This window comes from Podarcis erhardii (genome assembly GCF_964252035.2).
Source record: "Podarcis erhardii genome assembly, chromosome: 11".
In the NCBI taxonomy this organism is placed as follows: domain Eukaryota; kingdom Metazoa; phylum Chordata; class Lepidosauria; order Squamata; family Lacertidae; genus Podarcis; species Podarcis erhardii.
The window spans coordinates 8092160-8109572 of record NC_138501.1 but is presented as its reverse complement, the minus strand read 5'-3'; positions in this window follow the sequence as shown (position 1 = coordinate 8109572).

The window sequence follows — 17413 nt, the reverse complement described above, 5'->3', positions numbered from 1 at the left end:
CTTTTCATTCCAAATGGTTTTCTAGAGACACAAGCAAGAAGAGCTAAACTAGTGAAGAAGGGGAAAAGATTAGGATGAAATATTATCTTTTGTATGAGAGAGGAAGAAAGGGCTAAAAATCTAAATATAGCATAATAACTGTTCACTGGGATATTGATGTTTGGGACGTGTAAATTTCATGCTCCTGACAGGCAGAGAATGTTCTCTGCCATTTTCCATATGCTTCTTTTATCTTTTACTCCCAGTCTTTTCTAATCAATGGAAGATTAAAGTACCACTTTGAAAGGCCACAATATGAACATCTTAAAATGCTCAGTGCTTGTACTTAGAACAAAAAATAACCTTCAACCACTTCTTTCACAAAGTATGTTTTGTTTACTATTTGTAAATTTTCCAGCACCAGAAAGCAAACCCAGAGGTGTGCCTAGGGTCCCTTTGCGTCTTTGGCAAGAAGCTGTATCAGCACCCCTCCAAAAAGGAAGAAATCAATTTTCTGCAATAGCCACATTAGAAAGGTACTCAAAACATCTGGAGTGAAAGCAAGTTGAGTGAAATATACTTGGAGTCAAGAGTGGATTTCATGCTCTTTATTCAGCTCATAGTGGTGAGGAAGAATGGAAGTTCCCCCAGAATGTCTGCTTTATATACATTATTTACACAATGGGCCCCACGTGATTGGCTAATTCTGGGATTCACCTGTAGGCCAATCAGGTTGTGGATTCACTTCCACCTGGAGCTGGATTGGGTGGCTCCTGTGGACCAATCAGATTGTTGCATTCTGGACCCTCTTGTTCTAGGACCAATCAGACTGCTGCATTCTGAATCCTATTGTTCTAGAACCAATCAGACTGCTGCCTTTTGGATCCTATTCAACTCAGTACATAACATTGAGGAAGAGCAAAACAATTCATGCAGCTTTGTGTTGTGGTGTAAGAGGGATGAGAAGCTTCTCCCACATTTAATCTCATCACAATAGCAGTGTTGTGATGCCAGACACATATGCCTCATGCACTCCATAGTCTGATAAGTGATTTGGGGGGTGGGGTGGGCCTGCACCCCCAGCAGGGGCTGGTTTCCGCCAACCCCTAGGCATGCCTCTGAGTAAACCAGTTAGACTTTGAAATTCACAAAACTTGGGCAAGGAAAGTTCACAAAACAGTTAATTTGCACAATCAGGACGACGGATGATCGCCTGGCTTAAATAAGCAGCCAAATTAGCATACAGTGGTACCTCGGGTTACATACGCTTCAGGTTACATACGCTCCAGGTTACAGACTCCACTAACCCAGAAATAGTACCTCAGGTTAAGAACTTTGCTTCAGGATGAGAACAGAAATCGTGCAGCGGTGGCGCGGCAGCAGGAGGTGATTCAGGTTAAGAACGGACCTCTGAAACAAATTAAGTACATAACCAGAGGTACCACAGTATTGAAACCTGAGGTGGTAGAGTGGACTTTACCACTTCCCTATATTTAAACAAATCAAAACAAACCGTTGTACAAATAAAACAACAAGCATCTCAGAGCAAAAGTGTTAGGCCAGCCCTCTTCTTGCTTACAAATAAGGTTTTTACATAAGAGAGGATTAACAATGTGATTTTGATCCATGTACACAATACACTTTTTTCTGTGCCAATAAAGGAGGTTGACTGATTGATTAACAATGTGATTACCCCTGCTGCAGAAGTGGCACATGCTATCACCTCATATTAAGACCAAGCCTCAATTTCAACCTTCTTTATTAATGTTGCTGTTGCTTCAAGCATAGGCCATAAGAGTTACTATATGAGGACCCTCCTTATGCATATCTAATTCAGCATACTGTTTCCCACAGTAGTGAATCTATGGGAAGCTCACCAACAGAGCATGTGTGCAATAGTTTGCACCCACTGCTGTTCCCCACTTAAAGGTAAAGGTACCCCTGTCCGTATGGGCCAGTTGCGTCCGACTCTAGGGTTGTGCGCCCATCTCACTTAAGAGGCCGGGGGCCAGCGCTGTCCAGAGACACTTCCGGGTCACGTGGCCAGTGTGACGAAGCTGCTCTGGCGAGCCAGCACCAGCGCAGCACACGGAAGCGCCGTTTACCTTCCCGCTATAAAGCGGTGCCTATTTATCTACTTGCACTTAAGGGTGCTTTCGAACTGCTAGGTGGGCAGGAGCTGAAAGACGGGAAAAACTAAGCTTGAGCTGTCAGCATTTTCATAGCACGCTTTTGACAGGGACAAATGACAAAATCAAACAGCCACGATTCAATTATAAAGCACTTCAAATTCACCTGGTAGATTTAGCCACACAGCTCTTTAATCACCAGACACGTTCATGGCATGTTAATAGCAGGGGTGAAATTAATCAAGTGAGCTTTTCCCTAATGGACTCTTGTGGGACAGAATTGGAGACAGGCCAAATCATATGGAGGAGAGGGAAATCACCAATGACATCAAGCTGCTATTCCCCCTCCCCACAAACTTCCCAACTTTGCTTCTTGTGTCTCCCCACCCCCACCCCAAACCTACTGCCTGTTAATGCAAAGCACAAGACTAGCAGTGGCTGAAAACCTATCAGTAATGCTTTTTGAAATCAGTTTACATTGGGCACAACTCTGCCAACTAATTTATATATATCTACACTGGAGGGGCCTACACACAAACCCCTCCACAGGTTGAAATAACATGTGGATGAATCGCTGGGGCCACAAAGTCTAGTTCTGCCCACCAGTGCTAGGGTGCTCCACTAATGTATGTGAAGGGATGTGTGTGGGCAGAGCTCTTCCATTATTAACAGTGAACATTCCCAAAATGGCATTTGTGAGCACACAGACATCCGGAAATTTGTTCTGCCAGTGATTTCCTTCTACATTCTACACAGGAGAAAGAAGCCAGTCTACTCCAGATAATAAATAGCTGTAAATCTGACCTCAGAACTGGCAATATATTCATTAAAATAAAATAAAAAAGCAGGGAACATTTCAGTCTCCCAGCATACTCTGTCACTGGACCAGTGTGAGGGCCAAATTGTGGGGACTATGTCCAAGGCCCATGCAGTCAGGGCCCCCAAATGAGGTGGCAACAGTGGCAGATTGTGAAGCAGTAGGAAGTGAAGTGTTGTGCCGCCATTCAAATTGAAAGCATTTCCCCAGAGTTATGAGAAGTACGGCAAGCGGAATAGTCACACGTGTGTGGTGGTGTGGAATCACAGAGCCACCCTCCTGGCAGTGTCATCACTGCTGCTTGCCTGGACAGGGCTGGGGCAGGGAAGTTGTTATGTACTGAAGTTCTCACCCTGGGCCAGCAGGAGGATACTGTAGATAGTTATGCAAATAAGGGATCGAAAGTGACGTTCAGTGATTGGATAGTTTTAGAAAATTGTTACAGTTACGTTGTACTGGAGCTCTATATAAGCAGGCTGACTGAACCCTTCAGTTCAGTTCTGTCCTGGCCTGTGAATAAACAAGAGCTGTTTGAAGAATCGCTGCGTCATCTGATATGTTCACCCACAACGTAACAGCAGTGGCAAGACTGGGGTCATGTGGATTCACTGGCAGGATCAGATTAATTACAGCAGTGCATGTGTGAGGCCTAGCCATGCTGCTGACCTGCCCCAGCCCTATCTAGGTAAGCAGTGGCAATGCCAGTGTCAGAAGGGCAATTCTGCCCCAACATATCCAATGCTACTGAAGCTGAACACAGGCATCACAGATGGGCCCCCTCACACAGGGACCCCAACAGCACCTCTGCACAGACTTCAAGATAGGTGTTCTCAAAACAAAGGAACTTCAAAAGCTGAATTATAGTTTAGCAAAAGGTTTAGTTTACTGCCTGTGGCAGGAATTGGAATAACTGTTTATTATCACACTACATGTGTTGATTCGCTTGCCAATTATCTCCAGTATTAGTTTCTAAATGGCCACTGTTGGTAACTGTTGTTTTCTGTAATTAACTTCTCTCTAACCTCACTGTCTGTCCACACACAGAGACACACACACACACATGCACACTGTGTGTGTGTATTGAGGTGGACTGTAGTCCATGAAAGCGTATGTGTCATGGACTGGCTGGAAGCAGAGAAGTGGTGGGGGGCACCAGCTGGGGAACCCCCAAGGGAAAAATGAGTCCATGGATTGGTGGTGGGACAGTGATGAGTGGTCAGAGGGAGCAGAGAAGAGGGAGGAGGGGGTGTTGGAAACTGAAGAGGCAAGAGGGTTTAGTGAGCAGGAAGAGGCTGTGGAAGAGAGCAATCTGAAATCAGAGGCAGAAACTGAGGCTGGAGAGGAGTGGGGCCAAGAGACAGAGATGAGTGTTCCTGAAGGTAGGAGTCTATCAATTGATGAAGATGATCATCCAAATGTCATAGACCAAATGGAGCAAACAGCACGCAGACCTAGTGGTGGGAGGAAAAAATCCTTAAATAAGAGACATGGGGGAATGATTAATGGACTTCAATGTCTGTACACTAATGCGCAAAGCATGGGTAATAAACAAGATGAGCTTGAGCTCTTGGTACAGCAAACTAAATATGACATAATAGGCATCACTGAAACCTGGTGGGATAAGTCCCACGACTGGAATGTAATAATGGAGGGTTACAATCTATTTCAGAGAAACAGACCAGACAAGAAAGGAGGAGGAGTGGCGTTATATGTCAGGGATGTGTATACCTGTGAAGAGATCCAAGATTTAGAACCTCAAAGCCAAAGTGAGAGCATTTGGGTCAAAATTAAGGGAGAGAAGAATAACAGGGACCTCATTGTGGGAGTTTACTATAGATCCCCAAGCCAAACGGAGGACATAGACGATGCCTTCCTGGAACAGATGGCCAAGCATGCAAAAGGAAGGGAGATAGTAGTAATGGGGGACTTCAATTACCCGGATATTTGCTGGATGTCAAACTCAGCCAAGAGCATAAGGTCAAACAGATTCCTCACTGGCCTTGCAGACAACTTCATTGTCCAGAAAGTGGGAGAAGCAACAAGAGGAACAGCCATTTTAGATCTGGTCCTAACCAATGTTGATGACCTGGTTAGTGGGGTAGAAGTGGAAGGATCATTAGGCGCGAGTGATCATGCTCTTCTGAAGTTTACTATACAGCGGAAAGGAGCAGCCAAGCATACTAGGACTCAATTTCTTGACTTTAGGAAAGCCGACTTTATAAAACTTAGGGAAGTGCTGGGTGAGATCCCATGGACAGTAATATTAAAAGGAAAGGGAGTTCATGATGGCTGGGAGTTTGTTAAGAGGGAGATAGTAAAAGCACAACTTCAGGCAATACAAATGAGACGGAAACATGGAAGGTGCCTAAAGAAGCCAGGGTGGCTATCTAAAGAACTTTTAACCGAGTTAAGATTAAAAAAGGATGTGTACAAAAAATGGAAAAGGGGGGAAACCACCAAAGAGGAATTCAAACAAATAGCCAGCACGTGTAGACACAAAGTCAGAAAAGCTAAAGCACAGAATGAACTCAGGCTTGCTAGAGAGGTTAAAAGCAACAAAAACGGCTTTTATGGGTATGTTCGTAGCAAAAGGAAGAACAAAGAAACAGTGGGGTCACTCAGAGGAGAAGATGGTGAAATGCAAACAGGAGACACAGAAAGGGCTGAACTCCTCAATGCCTTCTTTGCCTCAGTCTTCTCCGATCAAGAAAACAATGCCCGACCTGAAGAATTTGGAGCAAATGATTCAGCCGAGGAAACACAGCCCAGAATAACTAAGGAGATAGTACAAGAATACTTGGCTAGTTTAGATGTATTCAAGTCTCCAGGGCCAGATGAACTGCATCCAAGAGTATTAAAAGAACTGGCAGATGTGATCTCAGAACCACTGGCAGTCATCTTTGAGAATTCCTGGAGAACAGGCGAAGTCCCGGCAGACTGGAGGAGGGCAAATGTTGTCCCTATTTTCAAAAAGGGGAAAAGAGAGGACCCAAATAATTACCGCCCAGTCAGTCTGACATCAATACCAGGGAAGATTCTGGAGCAGATCATTAAGCAAACACTCTGTGAGCACCTAGAAAGGAATGCTGTGATCACCAATAGTCAGCATGGATTTCTGAAAAATAAGTCATGTCAGACTAACCTGATCTCGTTTTTTGACAGAATTACAAGCCTGGTAGATGAAGGGAACGCAGTGGATGTAGCCTACCTTGATTTCAGCAAGGCATTTGACAAGGTGCCCCATGATATTCTTGTAAAGAAGCTGGTAAAATGCGGTCTTGACTATGCTACCACTCAGTGGATTTGTAACTGGCTGACTGACTGAACCCAAAGGGTGCTCATCAATGGTTCCTCTTCATCCTGGAGAAGAGTGACTAGTGGGGTGCCACAGGGTTCTGTCATGGGTCCGGTCTTATTCAACATCTTTATCAACGACTTGGATGATGGACTCAAGGGCATCCTGATCAAATTTGCAGATGACACCAAACTGGGAGGGGTGGCTAACACCCCAGAGGACAGGATCACACTTCAAAACGACCTTGACAGATTAGAGAACTGGGCCAAAACAAACAAGATGAATTTTAATAGGGAGAAATGTAAAGTATTGCACTTGGGCAAAAAAAACGAGAGGCACAAATACAAGATGGGTGACACCTGGCTTGAGAGCAGTACATGTGAAAAGGATCTAGGAGTCTTGGTTGACCACAAACTTGACATGAGCCAACAGTGTGACGCGGCAGCTAAAAAAGCCAATGCAATTCTGGGCTGCATCAATAGGAGTATAGCATCTAGATCAAGGGAAGTAATAGTGCCACTGTATTCTGCTCTGGTCAGACCTCACCTGGAGTACTGTGTCCAGTTCTGGGCACCACAGTTCAAGAAGGACACTGACAAACTGGAACGTGTCCAGAGGAGGGCAACCAAAATGGTCAAAGGCCTGGAAACGATGCCTTATGAGGAACGGCTAAGGGAGCTGGGCATGTTTAGCCTGGAGAAGAGGAGGTTAAGGGGTGATATGATAGCCATGTTCAAATATATAAAAGGATGTCACATAGAGGAGGGAGAAAGGTTGTTTTCTGCTGCTCCAGAGAAGCGGACACGGAGCAATGGTTCCAAACTACAAGAAAAAAGATTCCACCTAAACATTAGGAAGAACTTCCTGACAGTAAGAGCTGTTCGACAGTGGAATTTGCTGCCAAGGAGTGTGGTGGAGTCTCCTTCTTTGGAGGTCTTTAAGCAGAGGCTTGACAACCATATGTCAGGAGTGCTCTGATGGTGTTTCCTGCTTGGCAGGGGGTTGGACTCGATGGCCCTTGTGGTCTCTTCCAACTCTATGATTCTATGATTCTATGATTCTATGATTCTATGAGACAGGCTGCTGAGGAAGCTAGGGGGTCTCCCCCTCCTGCTGCTCCCCTGCCCCTCCACTTTTCTCGCAGAACCCACAGATGTATGAAGAGGGCGGAGCAAAAACAGGCAAGATGAAGGAGTCTTAGATTGCTTGGGAAGGAACCAGGGGAGGAGGAGACTTAAGAGCAGTGTCATCGAGTTGCGCCCAACATTGGGGGGGGGGCCTGTCGCACATGCATGACATCACATGCACGATACCCACTCCCCGATCTGGCCAGACCGACTTGGCCTGTCATCTCCCACTCTCCCACTGCCAAATGCCTTACCTTTTTGAAAGAGATACGTGGTGTGAACACGCTTCATCCTGTACATCCCTGGTGATCCTCAAAAGGAGGCAGCAAGGCAAAGCATATTTGTCCTGGTGCGTCCTTTTAAGGATCAAATTGGATTTGGGAGGCAGCCCCTGACCCCCCCAGCCCCCCGTAGATGGCACCCCTGACTTAAGAAAACTGTCGGGAACTCACAACTGCCTCATTGGGGCAAGACCTACTGGGAAGAGTTGCTGTGTCACTAGGCCTGAGTTGTTTTGTTTCTTTGAATAAAGAGTTAACTTTGCTTGCGCTTTGTGAGTTATTGCTGGCCTGCCCCTGATACGCACCCAAACAATATGCCACAGTAAAAATGGTAGTCTTTAAAATGCCCCAAGTCTCTTGACTGCTTTTGCTGCAATATGCAGAAACCCTTCTTCCATACATGTACGTGCCCTGCCAGTTGTAATGATGGGCACTTTGCTGTGAGATTTTTATGATAAAGCAAAGGGGGAATTGGTGTCTCTGAAAATCTTCCAGTTTAGGAAGGCTACACTGCTATATGCTCTCCTCCCTTCCTCTTCTGTCTGCATCTCTCTCTCTCTCTTACACACACACACACACACACACACACACACACACACACAACCTTTCCCCTTTCACTCATAAAATTCCATTACTGGTTCTTCCCCAGAGTAAACAAAAACCATCCAACAAAAGTGATACAGTGAAGTTCAAGAAAACACATGCTAAGTATTTGGGTAATGTATGGAATGCTAGGTCACCCAAATTTGCTGACAAGTCGACTAATTTCCCGGTAGTGCCTCTAATCCATAGAACTGGGATGTACCACAGCGAAAACCACAGACCACACCTAGGCAAGAATTTTGTACTAATTCATTCTGGCTTTCGTGCTGAAGTTTCATTTGAAGAGTCTGCTGTTAATAGTTAAAAGAGATTTTTTTCTTGCTGAGTTATAGATAAAGAGGCATTTGGTGAAATAAAAATCCGGGAGGGGATCTTTCTAGTTTCCAAAACAAGCATTTGGAAACAACAAGACCAGATCAGTTTTTAAAAGAAACAAAAGATACAGCTCAGTGTGAGAATTGTATTTTGCTCTATTTTGTTTTGAGAATATTATTAGGCATTCTGGGAATGGCAGGTGGCCAAAAAAGCACTCAGTGGAGCTTTTCATCCCCTCTGTTCCGTGTGTGTGTGTTTGCAGTTATAGTCCTTAGGGGGAATACTAGGAGGCCAGAATGCTTTATCAACCATTTGTACTATTTATTTCCCTGCCCCTGCTCTCAGTTCTCAAATCATGCTTGTATTAAGCTGGTAGTTTAACTAGATTTATTCTGAAGATTCAGTTTTAAAGTCACCCACTCTCAGCCATTACAAATGTACTAAAGCAACTATATTTGCACCTGATGAACCCGCGAGTTCTGAATCATAGACCAAGAGTGATTCCAGCCACAAAGCTGAACCTGTGCACATAACAATAAGGCTGACTATTTTTATATAGTGCTTTCAAATGTTTGAAACACCGTACATATGTTATCTTGCCATTTTTACAACCCCCCCCCCCTGTAAGGTGGGCCAATATTATCACTCATCAGCTGCAAGCTGAGGCTGAGATCAAATTAAAAATTATTACTTTATTCATTTCATAAAAGTTATACACCATATGGTTGTTAAACACCTCAAAGCAGTTTACAAAAAAAGCAAAAATAAAAATAAAAAATATACAACCCTACTTTAAAACATACGTAAGTTCAAATAGTAAAGCAGATTAAAGTTACCTCAACTTTCAAACTTTCTTTAGCTCAGTCAGTAGAGCATGAGACTCATAATCTCAAGATCATGTGTTTGAGTCCCACTGGGCAAAAAAGTCCTGCAACTCTACAATTCTATAAGCATCTGGGTAGGCTTGTCTAAACAGGAATGTTTTTAACAGGTGCCAAATAGTACAGATGCTTTTGAATTATGGTGCTGGAGGAGACTCTTGAGAGTCCCATGGACTGCAAGAAGATCAAACCTATCCATTCTGAAGGAAATCAGCCCTGAGTACTCACTGGAAGGACAGATCCTGAAGCTGAGGCTCCAATACTCTGGCCATCTCATGAGAAGAGAAGACTCCCTGGAAAAGACCCTGATGTTGGGAAAGATGGAGGGCACAAGGAGAAGGGGACGACAGAGGACGAGATGGTTGGACAGTGCTCTCGAAGCTACAAACATGAGTCTGACCAAACTGCGGGAGGCAGTGGAAGACAGGAGTGCCTGGCGTGCTCTGGTCCATGGGGTCACGAAGAGTCAGACACGACTAAACGACTAAACAACAACAACAACAAATAGTACAATGAAGGCTTGATCTTCATAGGCAGGGAGTTCCAAAGTGTAGGGGCTGCCACACTAAACTGAGTTCTTACAAATGTGGAACAGGTATGAGTTGGCAGTTGTAGTGGGATTCTTTTTATCAGTACTTTTTTCTGTGGGTTCGCAGGGGTACACATACCACCAGGCAAAGGCAAACTCAGCCCTCCAGATGTTTTGGGACTACAACTCCCATCATCCCTAGCTAACAGGACCAGTGGTCTGGGATGATGGGAGTTGTAGTCCCAAAACATCTGGAGGGCCAAGTTTGCCTATGCCTGCCCTAAACATTTTGTGTATCTTTGTACTTTTGTCCATTTACTGTACAGTGGTACCTCGGGTTACATACACTTCAGGTTACAGACGCTTCAGGTTACAGACTCCGCTAACCCAGAAATAGTACCTCGGGTTAGGAACTTTGCTTCAGGATGAGAACAGAAATTGTGCTCTGGCGGCGCAGTGGCAGCAGGAGGCCCCATTAGCTAAAGTAGTGCTTCAGGTTAAGAACAGTTTCAGGTTAAGAACAGACCTCCAGAACAAATTAAGTTCTTAACCCGAGGTACCACTGTATTTATTTTTCCCAGTTTGAACTATAAAATGGTGATTTTCTTGAGTCAAAATGAGAGTACCCCTAAACATTTTTTTTAGAAAAAGCACTGCTTTTTATTATTATCTTTTCGCTCCCTCTCCTTCAGATAAATTCCAACCCCAACCAAAGGGAAGCTGAGAGAAATAAGATCGTGCGAAAGTGCCTTTCAGGCTGATCTGCCTGGGAATCCCCTTGGAGCTCTGCAGGTGGAGTTCCAGCAGGTGGCAGACCCTGAAGCCTTGGATCAACTGGATTACCTCATATCCCAGCTGCCACCCATGTCAGGTCTCCCATCTATGCCAGTCTGGAGTTCCCTCCCATTGGGAGGGAAAATAGTAAAAATAGGGACTGCTGGTTATTTTTTCTTTAAAAGAGACACACAGAGAACTTTGCCCTCATCAGAGCAAGCTGGCGGGACTCTGAATGTGGCACTGGCTCACCCACATCTTTTTATTTTGATGGGACAGTCCTGTTGTTTCCTGCCTGGCATTTTCTACTCCTGTCAGCCCAGCACAGCATAAGGCTGCCCATCCTATATAGGCACTTACCTACAACTAAGCCCCATTGAACCCAAAGGGGCTTTCTTCTGAGTAGACTTGGAGAGGGCTGCACTATAAATAGCCTCGGTTATGGATTTTCTAACCCTGCCCTATAGTCATTTCTTAATGTTATTCGTCTCCCTTTTTCCTAAGACTTGCTGCACTGGAACAGCAGCTGGGGAAGCTGTCAGTTGTTATGCCTAGTGTAACCAAAGGTAGATAGGATTTCTCAATATCCTTCTGTGATGAAACTTGCCTTGGTTTTACATACTGATGTCTAACCTAAAATAAATAGGTTATTTATTTATTTATTTATTTTAGAAAGGTTCTTTTCAAGACTATCTTAAGACAAAAAGACTTGATTCTCTTAACGGAGTTCTTTTTGGATCATCTTTAAATAAATAAATTTTAAAAAATATTTCATCTTGTTATTTATTATGACTACGACAGACCAACACGGGTACCTACCTGAATCTCAAATACAGTGGTACCTCGGGTTAAGAACTTAATTCGTTCTGGAGGTCCGTTCTTAACCTGAAACTGTTCTTAACCTGAGGTACCACTTTAGCTAGTGGGGCCTCCCGCTGCCGCCATGCCGCCAGAGCACGATTTCTGTTCTCATCTTGAAGCAAAGTTCTTAACCCCAAGTACTATTTCTGGGTTAGTGGAGTCTGTAGCCTGAAGCGTCTGTAACCTGAAGCATCTGTGACCCGAGGTACCACTGTAAATAGATGAATGTAGAAATATGTTCTGTTCGTCTTGTCTATTTGCCTGTTTAGCTTCACCTTCCTGTCCTTCTGCTAGCAGTTCTCAGTCACTCTAGCAAATAGGCTGAAACACTTTCAGATTAGCAAGGCGGCTGCAAATCTGCTGCGTATCACTTGGTGTCTCTCATCCACATGGCAAGCTGCTGCAGTCTCTTACTGTAATGAAATATCCACAGAGGACCTAACCTTTTAAAAGAATGTGCATGGAGTGTTCACCTTGCTTGGCCCATCTCGCATCCAGGGCTTGGAGCATACTGGGTTTAATAACTCTTCTGACAAGTGGGCTGCTGAGAGCAGTATCTGGCATGTCAGGAAAAGGACTGTGGGTGTGAGGTTTTGAGATTCATACAATGAAAAAGCAATGCCTCCTGCTGCTAATCTTGTGTAATACAGGCAATTCCACATTTCCAAATGGAAGACCGTAAAGGCAAATGAATGCTTATTACAGGGATCAGCAAACTTATTCAGCAGGGGGCCGGTCCACTGTCCCTCAGACCATATGGGGGGCCGGACTACATTTTGAAAAATAATAATAATGAGCAAATTCCTATGCCCCACAAATAACCCAGAGATGCATTTTAAATAACAGCACACATTCTACTCATGTAAAAACACGCTGATTCTCAGACCGTCCGTGGGCTCGATTTAGAAGGCGATTGGGCTGGATCTGGCCCTCGGACCTTAGTTTGCCTACCCATGGTGCTATATGGGATCAGGTTTAACTGACGTAGTCTATTACTAGAAAGCTGTATCCATGTTAAACTTTGCGAAGTTTCATCCAACTTTTTGTTAAGGTAAAGTGATCTTGGCAGTAGTATATACATGACATAATTGACAAAACCATGTATGTGAGAGAGATTACTAAATTTAACTATATTAACTATATAAGATTGCAAATGGGAAAATAATGAAATGAAAGCCAGGCATTATTTTCAGTGGGAGCTCAGTTCTGGCACTTCTCAGGTGGATGAAATTGCCATTCTAAGAGAACAAAGGAGAGGCGTTCTTGGTGAGTTCCGAAACCTCTTTTTCCTGGAAAAACAGCACCGATAAAAGCTAGTATTGAACAAACAAAGAGTGTGTGGGGATGTGCAATTAATTTTTTTCTTCATTTAATTTCTACAGCATTTGCAATACATTAAAATGCAGACTGCAAACAACCACACCACCTTAATTAGCTATATATGAAGCTAAAAAGCGGTTTGGGCAAGTTATGCTGCTGTTCAAGCCTCTGACCGATAGTTTTACACTCCAGCCCTATGTTTAAATTAACAAGGGCACTCAGTGGTTATGCTAAGCTTAGTAAATGGGGCAAGACTGTGCAGCTACGGTGCTGGGAGTTTACTGGAGTTTCTAGTTGTAAAACTTTTTTTATTTACGCTGTATAAATAGAAAAGAGCTTGCAGCTAGCATGGGCATAGCGAGGATTTTTGTTAGGAGGGGCAGAACTGCAGTTTGCTATGTAGTTTTATTGATTTTCATTTATTTGGGTGGGCAGCTGCCCCTCCCTGCTGCCCCCTTGGCTACACCCATGGCAGCTAAGAACTGAAATAAGCTGCTGCTGTGTGCTTTTCTTTTTTCTGAAATGTTGTGCCTTTTTATTCTTCCTTCCTCTTTCTTTTACATGCAGTAAATAACAGTTGAACCTATACTTTGCACCTAGACATTTCATTTTTTTTAAAAAAATCATTTTTATTTGATTTTACCAATACAAAGTTATAAAAAAACCAAATCTATATCCATATACAGAGATTTCCCCAGAATCTCAGGACTTCCCTCTACCCCTTCCATGGAGTCCCATTTTAAAATTTAAAACTGCATCTTTTTCTGACCTCTAACTTTTATATCAATCCATATCAATCCATATTGTCCATGATAATTGTTATTCTACAAATGAAATCAAAATCCTGCCAATAGTTCCATCTGCTTACGGTGGTCTCTTAGATAACGTACAAAAATTTTCCCATTCTTTTGTAAAGTTTTTGTCCTCTTTGTTTCTGAGTTTTCCAGTCAGCTTTGCCATTTTGGCATAGTCCATCAACTTGAGTTTGTCATTCCTCTCTGGTAGGGATCTTGTCTTCTTTCTATCTCTGGGCCAGCAGTTGTTCTGTACATAAAACAGTATTTTCTGTGTGCCTAGACATTTCAAAAGCCATCTTTTCATGCATGGCTTCTTAGTGCACTGGAAGTTTGGTCAGATGAACCAGAAAGTCCTCCCAAACGTTGAAAGATCCTATAATGAGCTATTGCATTGCAACAAGATTGAGGCTGGAGCAGAATTGCGGGGAGTTACGTGCTTTGAAAAATACTCTGGTTTTGTTTAAAGCATCTAAAAATCTCAGGATGGTTTCATTACTTACATTCAATGAGGAAGAGTATTACAGTTTTGACACAGACAACGTTCATTTCTCCATGAAAACAGAAGTTGAGCTAATTTGAAAATCTGATTCATGACGCTCCTTTCCTGTGTTTAGCAGGAACAACTAGGAATAAAACAATTAAGCACAATATTGCTATGTATTTGAAATAAATCATTTATGGTTTAACTCATGAGCTAATGTTGTGTCTGAAGCTTAAATCCAGATTTTTTTGCTTTAAAAATAAATAAATCGGGCATATGCATTTATCTGGAATATTTTTTTGTTAAATAGCCCTTTTGGTCATGTATATATATACATATATACATATATATATACATATATATATATGAATGAACATATTTTGTTATGTGTTAAACAACTTAATAGGAATTCCATTTCAAAACATTTCTATAGGATTTGAGGTTGCCCATGTCCAACGTATGGAGTTGCATGACAGCGACAAGCTTTTTTTACATTAAATATAAATATGTAGGATAAGGGGGAAAGAGAGAAAATTAATTTCCAGTTAAGGAACAAATATGATATTCAGAATAAAGTGACATATACTATTGCAAAGATAGAAGATTGAACTCATGGACATCCAGCGAAACTGAACATTGGGAGATTCAGGATAGTCCTTCTTCACCCAGCACACAGTGGAACCATGGGACTCTCCTACAGGAGGCAGTGATGGCCAGGGACATCTTGCCCATAGAGGCAAGTGGTGCAGGGCGCCAGGGTGCCATGTTCTGGAGGTCGCCAGGGAAGAGGCGGAGGCTGGGCGCGGTGCCTGCCGGCCAGTGGCGTAACGTGGGTTGTCAGCACCCGGGGCAAGGCAAGTAATTTGCGCCCCCTAACCCTAACCCCCAGATGTTGCGCCCAGTGCGGCCGTCCCTCCCTGCACCCCCATGCTACGCCACTGCTGCCGGCATCAGCTCACTGCCCTCACCCGCCCCCGCCATGCCACGCCAAAGCAGCGTCACACCCGGAGCCTCCGCCTGCCCTGGCCACCGCGACACAGGTGCCAGGGAAGAGGTGGAGGCTGGGCGTGGCGCCTCCCAGCATCAGCTTGCCGCCCTTGCCTGCCTCAGCTGCTGCCTGCCTCCTCCAGCCCCACAAAGCTGCCAGCAGTGCCATAAAATGGTCAGCAACTCTGGGAAACGGGGGGGGGGCCCACCGGAGCAGTGGCGTAGCGTGGGTTGTCAGCACCCGGGGCAAGGCAAGTAATTTGCACCCCCTAACCCGTGGATTTGCGCCCCCAGATGTTGTGCCCAGTGCGGCCGGCCCCCCCTGCACCCCCCACACTACGCCACTGCGCCGGAGAGATCTTTGCACCACAGCGCTGGATATACTTAAGACGGCCCTGGTGATGGACACCAACCTAGATTGCCTTAAACGAGATTTGATTCATGAGGAGAGGGCTATTGATGGCTACTAGCTACGTTGGCTGTCCTCTGCCTCCACAGCTGGAGGCAGAAATGCTTCTGAATAGCAGCTGCTGGAAACTGGGGTGGAGAGCCAGTGTGGTGTAGTGGTTCAGAGCGGTGGACTCGTAATCTGGTGAACCAGGTTCGATTCCCCGCTCCCCCACCTGCAGCTGCTGGGTGACCTTGGCCAGTCACACTTCTCTGAAGTCTCTCAGCCTCACTCACCTCACAGAGTGTTTGTTGTGGGGGAGGAAGGGAAAGGAGATTGTTAGCCGTTTTGAGACTCCTTAGGGTATTGATAAAGCGGGATATCAAATCCAAACTCTTCTTCTTCTCTTCCTGTGCTCATGTCCCATCTGTGGGTTTCCAGGAGATTGGAACTGGGAGAAGAGGATGCAGGACGGGACACACCCATTGACCTGTTCCTGCAGGCCCGTATGCTTAGCCTCAAGAAGAGAAGATTAAGGGGAAACATGATGACAGTAGATTTCATCTATCTGAAGGGCTGTCATCATGAAGAGCATGAAGACTGGCTGGTTCTCTGGCCAACTTGAATAAAATATTGGGGAGGCCCACAAAAACTCTGCCCTGAATAATCAATCACAAGTCATTGTGTACACAAACCATTTGAATGACAATACCCATGAACTGTTGGGGGGGGGCTCACAAAGGGACCTTGGCCCCTAGGAGTTGGCTCCTATGTTCTCTGATGAAAATGACAAGCAAGTTGATTTCAGCTAAACATCAGGACAAACGTCCTAATGATAAAAGCTGTACGAAAGTGAGAAACAGCCTTTGGGAGGATGTGGGGGTATTTAAGGGAAAGAGCTGTTTGACAGCAGAACAGTTGCCCTGGGGGACCATGGGGGGCTCTCCTTCGCTTTACAGCCACACAGTGGCGTAGCGTGGGGGGTGCAGGGGGGGCCGGCCGCACCGGGTGCAACATCTGGGGGTTAGGGTTAGGGGGCGCAAATTACTTGCCTTGCCCCGGGTGCTGACAACCCACGCTACGCCACTGCAGCCACATCTTAGAGCATGGGTAGGCAAACTAAGGCCTGGGGGCCGGATCCTGCCCCATCGCCTTCTAAATCCAGCCCATGGATGGTCTGGGAATCAGTGTGTTTTTACATGAGTAGAATGTGTGCTTTTATTTAAAATGCATCTCTGGTTATTTGTGGGGGATGCCTGGTCTTTCTACATGAGTAGAATGGGTGCTTTTATTTAAAATGCACCTCTGGGTTATTTGTGGGACATAGGAATTTGTTCATTTTTCTTCTTCAAAATATAGTCCGGCCCCCCACAAGGTCCGAGAGACAGTGGACTGTCCCCCTGCATCGGACCTCCTATGGCCCTTCCAACACCATTCATCTTCGACAGAGGAAGGCACCTACTTTGAAAGTAAAAAGGCTTCTTCCTTTGGAAGGTATTCCTAGTAGTCATTAGTAGTAATAGTAACTGTCACAGGCTGGTTCTAGACACATCCAAACAGTGTTTCAGAAAAATGCGTTGCATCCTTTATAATGAGAAATCGCTGCTGGCAAAAACGGAATTCCACAGCGCCATCTGGCGTCACAGTGTTATATCGCATACAAAACGCTTTTTCATCTACAGGTGAAACTCGAAAAATTAGAATATCATGGAAAAGTTCATTTATTTCAGTAATTCAACTTAAAAGGTGAAACTAATATATGAGATTGACTCACGACATACAATTATTTGTTATAATTGTGATGATTACGGGGTACAGCTAATGAAAACCCCAAATTAACAATCTCAGA